This window comes from Myotis davidii, unplaced genomic scaffold, assembly GCF_000327345.1.
Source record: "Myotis davidii unplaced genomic scaffold, ASM32734v1 scaffold129, whole genome shotgun sequence".
In the NCBI taxonomy this organism is placed as follows: Eukaryota; Metazoa; Chordata; class Mammalia; order Chiroptera; family Vespertilionidae; genus Myotis; species Myotis davidii.
The window spans coordinates 5,208-10,912 of record NW_006383019.1 but is presented as its reverse complement, the minus strand read 5'-3'; the positions used below and the strand labels follow the sequence as shown (position 1 = coordinate 10,912).

General features: G+C 47.5%; 1 long non-coding RNA gene and 1 pseudogene across 1 annotated transcript in view; both read right to left on the bottom strand.

Moving 5' to 3' along the window:
* Window positions 1-962: 962 nt before the first annotated feature.
* LOC102771907 lies at window positions 963-2,472 on the bottom strand (annotated as a pseudogene).
* Window positions 2,473-4,688: 2,216 nt separating this feature from the next.
* LOC107181738 overlaps window positions 4,689-5,705 on the bottom strand; it is a 3,589-nt gene continuing 2,572 nt past the window's right edge. The window contains exon 2 of the long non-coding RNA XR_001512443.1: window positions 4,689-5,040. This is a non-coding gene — a long non-coding RNA (uncharacterized LOC107181738). The remainder of the gene's footprint in view (window positions 5,041-5,705) is intronic.

Sequence of the window (5,705 nt, the reverse complement as noted above, 5' to 3'; positions counted from 1 at the left end):
GGGTTCCAGCCCGAGGCTGGGGTCCCGGAGCTGGCCAGGGCCTGGCTGTGGCTATTCTGGGTGCTGGAGGAAAGCACCCGCCCCGGAGCGGGCCGATCACAGCCTGTGGGCCCGTGGGACTCAGAGCCTCGCGGGGGCGGTGTGGGAAGAGGCAGCGCCCTGCTGAGAGCAAGACTTCCCCCGGGACAGGCAGCCGTGAGAACCAGCAGGCCTTTGGCCTCCTAGCTCCAGGGTGTGCCCTTGGCCTGGGGCTGGGGGACCCCAAGTGCCCCTGCCTCTCTGAGGACCAAGCCCACCTCAGCTGGCATTTTTTTCTCTGAGGAGATTCATATCCCTCTGTCTCCCTTGTAGCAGGACACCTATCAAGCCTACTAAGCTGGTCCTTCCTCCCTCCCTCCCTCCTTCTTTCCTTCCTTCTTTCCTTCCTTCCTTCCTTCCTTCCTTTCTTTTCTCACCTGAGTATATTTTTCCCATTGCTTTTCAGTGAGAGTGGAAGGGAGGGAGGGAGGGAGGGAGAGAGAGAGAGAGAGAGAGAGAGAGATCTATGTAAGAGAGACACCAGGTACATGCCCCTTGACCCGAGACACTTCAGTGTGCAGGCGGAGGCTCTAACCACTGAGCAACCCACCAGGGCTAAGCTGGCCGTTGCTGTCTCCTTCCTGACAGTCTCAGACACAAACTGTTCAGGGAGGCGACATCTGGCCAGGACACATGGCCCTTCCAGACTCTGTATCAAGTGTCTCCCCCACTATCTGAACGTAGAGCATTCCTATGAAACGTTGGTAAGCTGAAATGGTGTAAAGTGAAGAAGCAAGTACCATTAACTTATATGGAAAATCGTTTGAGCGTTCCCAGATCCCAAAAATAACCTGCCAAATCACACCAACTATGCTTAATCATGCCTGGTTTTATGCTAGGCATCAACACTCTTATGAGCTCTCGTAGGCCTTTGGTACCTTCGCTCACATCTGGCTAACAGAGGCACAGAATAAATGGAATAAAGCACAGATGCTCACAGATGCAGCTCAAAGCTCTGGGCTCGATGTGGAGATGCTGAGTGGTGCTGCCTGGGAGAAGCCGGGGGTGCACTGCTCGCTGCCTCTATAATGGCTGCCTCGCTGCAAAACAAATGCTGTTTTCCATTTTTTTCATAAAAGCAAACTCCTTTTTGGATTCTTTTGGTTATCAAAACAGGTAAAAATGTAGGTCTTTCATAAAAACAAAGTGGTATAATGAGAACTTTCAAAAAGCAGGGTTCCTATACTTGTTTGGTAAAAATGATAAAAAATTCAAATAGTACAAAGGTTACACACTAAAAAGGAAGTTGCCTTCCCATCCTTGACCCTGGGTTCTCTCTGATGCATATCTCTGACAAGTGTTTAGGACCTCTCGTTTGTTTGTTTGGTTTTTTTTTTAATATATTTTATTGTTTTTTTAAAGAGAAGAAGGGAGAGAGTTACAACATCAATGAGAGAGAAACATTGATCAGCTGCCTCCTGCACACCTACTGGGGATGTGCACAACCAAGGTACATGCCCTTGACTGGAATCGAACCTGAGACCCTTCAGTCTGCAGTCTGATGCTCTATCCACTGAGCCAAACCGGCTAGGGCTCTCTTGTTTTTATTAACATCAATTCTGAAAATAAATTCAAGTAATAGAAACATGGCTTTACAAAAAGTTACCAAGTATGAAATGAAACACACAGGAAAGTACCGCACGCACGGTGCTTGGGAGATTTTCCTCGCGTGGGAATGGACTGGACGGGGCGAAGTTTTTAAAAATGTGGTTCCAATGGCACAGGGTCAAAGGAAACTGTACTTCTCTGCTTGATTTGTTTCCCCCAAAATACAGGAATTTTTCTCTGCACAGAGGCCTGTTAAAAATATATATTAAATTCACATACAAGTCATCAATTTAAAGTGTGCAAGTCAATGGTCTTTTGTATTTTTTTTAGGAACTGAAAAAGAAATTTGTTTATTGAGGGCAAGAAGATGCAAACATGAAAATCAGAAGCTTCTCTGTGTTTACTTGGCTTTTCTTTCTCTTGTTGAATGGGGGTGGGATTTTACTTGTACTAAAGGGTCTCAATCTGCTCATCAAATCCTCAGAAGGGCAGCTGCAGGGCAGGGATCCTGAGGTGACACTTGGGGAGAACTGTCCCCAGGACGGGGCCCAGCTCAGTGCTGCGTACTTTCCCTTCTGCTTCGTGCGCACATAGCCATCGCACGCCACGGTGAGCCGGCACCAGGGCGAAGAATTCTGAGCGCCCACTTGGCCATCTCGGCACTGACCCAGGTCACTTCATTGTTCTGTCCACAGCCTGAGAGTCTTTTTGATTTTCCAAAAACCCAGGGGACTCTTTTTCTATGAGTACTCCCAGGTCCTCCTTTGTTAAGTAGAATTTCCCCCCAGCAAATCTGTGAAACCTGAAAACCATGTCTTCTATGGCGGATTCCATGTGAGATGGCATTTTAGTGAGTCTGTTAAAACCTTGGCCGGGGGCGTGGCAGGACGACTTGGCTGGCTGGGATGTGTGGCCAGTGAGGGCTTTCTTATATTTACAGAGCAGTGCAACCACCACCACCATCAAATTTAGAACATTTCTATCACCTCAAAAAGAAGCCCTGTACCCCTTAACACTCCATTTTGCCCCAAATCCCCTTGCCCTAGACCAGTGGTCGGCAAACCGTGGCTCACAAGCCACATGCGGCTCTTTGGCCCCTTGAGTGTGGCTCTTCCACAAAATACCACGTGCGGGCGAGCACGTACAGTACGATTGAAACTTCGTGGCCCATGCGCAGAAGTCGGTTTTCGGCCTGGGCGAGTCTATTTTGAAGAAGTGGTGTTAGAAGAAGTGGGGGGTGTCAGTCGGTCGGTCAGGCAACGGGAGACGCGGTGCTGGGGAGGCGCGCGCGATTCATGCACGAGTTGAGTGAGCCAGTCAGTCAGCAGTCTCATTGTGCAGTGGTTAGTGCTAGTCACGTCCGCAAATCGCTCGCGGGTGACAAAAGATAGACGAAACAAGTGTACAAGACGAGTGTGGATGGGAGAGTTGGAAGGGGTCGACCTCAGCGAACATACCTCAATCAGATAGAGGACGTTTTTAGCAAAGGCCAGCTTAGGAGGACCCTAGTTAAGTTAATAGCAATGTACCTACCTATATAGTTTAAGTTAAAAACAATTTGCTCTCAAAAGAAATTTCAATCATTGTCCTGTTGATAGTTGGCTCTGTTGACTAATGAGTTTGCCGACCACTGCCCTAGGCAGCCACTAATCTACTTTCTGTCTCCATAGATTTCCCTATTCTGCACATTTCATATAAATGAAATCATGCAATATGAGATCTTCTGTGACTGGCTTTTAAAAAATGTTATTTTTTGACAAGTATCACATGATCTCATTCCTATGTGGAATCTAAAGAACAAAATAAACTGGTGAACAAAATAGATCCAGAGACATAGAAGCATGGAACAGACAGTCAAATCTCAGAGGGAAGGCAGGAGGATAGGAAGAGATCCACCAAAGAAGTTGTATGCGTATCTGCATAACCGTGGTCACAGACAATAGTGTGGTGAAGATCTGGGCGGGTGCAGCCTAGAAGGGGTCAAGGGGTCCGTTCCCCCCAACAGTACAGTAATGCCCTCTGCATTATGATTGGCCACCCAGTCTTTCAAAGCCCTCTTGTGCTGGCCACTGTTCTGGGTACTGGGGTACAGAAAAAAAAAAGAGGTAAGATTTCACCCCGTGGAGAGCTTGGTGGGTAAGGGTATGGCTCTGGATTTGAACGGCCTGGGAAGGTACCTCACTTTGCCTCGCCTCAGTTTCCTCATCTGTGAAATGAGGTTAAATGTAAAGCACGTAGCATAGTGTCTGACACAGAGTGAGTGCTCAGTAGGCATTTGTGACTGTTAAAGGCGAAGCCAGACAATTAATAAATGTTAACAATAATGAATAATGAGTTCTGATCAGAGAAGGAAAAAGTGTTGTGGGAACACATAGTGGGGACTCCCAACCCAGTTCAGGGTCTAGTACAGGGGAGTGGACATCTGTGATACTTTCAACAATAAATTAAAGAAAGAAACAAACAGAAAAGAGGCCTTGTACAGCCTTAGTCTCCTTTCAATATCCCAGAGGCATATTGGAGCAATAGCTGTGGTACTGAGTATACTGTAATATCCATCATTTATGATATTTCTGTGTTAATGCAAATCACGTTTTTGTGAGTCAACTCTATGGGTTTTTTAAATATATCTTATTGGTTTTTTACAGAGAGGAAGGGAGAGGGACAGAAAGTTAGAAACATCGATGAGAGAGAAACATCGACCAGCTGTCTCCTGCACACCCCGCACTGGGGATATGCCCGCAACCAAGGCACATGCCCTTGACTGGAATTGAACCCGGGGCCCTTCAGTCTATGGGTTTTTTTAAATGATAAACAAGGGTCCTAGCAGGTACCACGCTGAGGAGATCATACCCACAAGCATTTTGATGTAAGGATCAACCTTTCAGAGCTGTGTCCTGTGTGAAGATTCATTTAGCTATCGAGATCTTGTGCTCTGTCTTCAGGCCCAGGCCTGAGATTTGCAGTGACATGGGCCCAGCTTACCATCACTGCCAGCACTCATCGAGGTTCCAACTTCCTGGTCAGGGGAAGGGGCAAAGGACCAATTCACATAAACAAACAACTGTTCTGAAGCCACAAGTTTAAGGAACTTTTTGATGAAGGCAGTGAGTCCTTGGGTTCGCTTCACAGCCCACATCTTTGTTTTCATGATAGGGGTGTCTCCCACAGCCTTTAGCAGAATATCAGTTTTTTTCTTGATGTCACTGGCAGGTTCCTCTGTTTCTGAAAAGACTGCGGAAGAAGTGCACCCCGCCTCCTGCCCCTGCTGCATGGCTGTTCCTGGCGGGACGTCCGTAGGCCCTTTGCTGCCCGTGGGCTCTGTGCCTGGAGGTGCTGGGCTGGCCCGGAGTAAGGAGACCCAATGCAGCAGTGAGCGTTGGAATTGCTGGCTACCTTCTGTGTCGAGCCTGTAGTCTAAAAAATTGATTTTAGAGAGGAAGGGAGAGGGAGAGAGAGAGAGAGAAAAATAGGAGAGAGAGAGAGAGAGAGAAACATCAGTCTGTTGCCTCCTGAGCTCACCCCAACCAGGGATCAAACCCAAACCAGGCGTGTGTCCTGACCAGGAACTGAACCAGCGATCTTTCTATGCACCAGGCAACGCTCAGCCCACTGACCCCCTGGCCAGGGCGTGACTGGCTTCTGTCACTTAGCCTAATTTTTTTAAGGTTCATCCATGTTGAGCACGTACCAGTACTTTATTCCTCTTTGTGGCTGAATAGTATTCCATTGTAAGGAGAGGTCACATTTTGTTTTCCCATTTATCAGTTGGTGGACACTGGGTTGATCCACTCAGCTACTATGGATAATGCTGCTGTGAACGTTTGTGTAAGAGTGTGTGTGGGCATCTGCCTCCGTTTCTTTGGAATACATGGTGGAGTGGCATTGCTGGGTTGAATGGTAACTGTGTTTAACCCTTTGAGGAACAGCCAGGCTCTCCCAAATGGCTGCACCATTTTACACCCACTAGCAGAATATGAGAAATTCCAATTTCTCCACAACCTCACCAACGCTTGTATTACCCATCTCTGTTATCTGGCCATCCTAGTGGGTATGAACTGGTATCTCATAGTGGTTGTGGA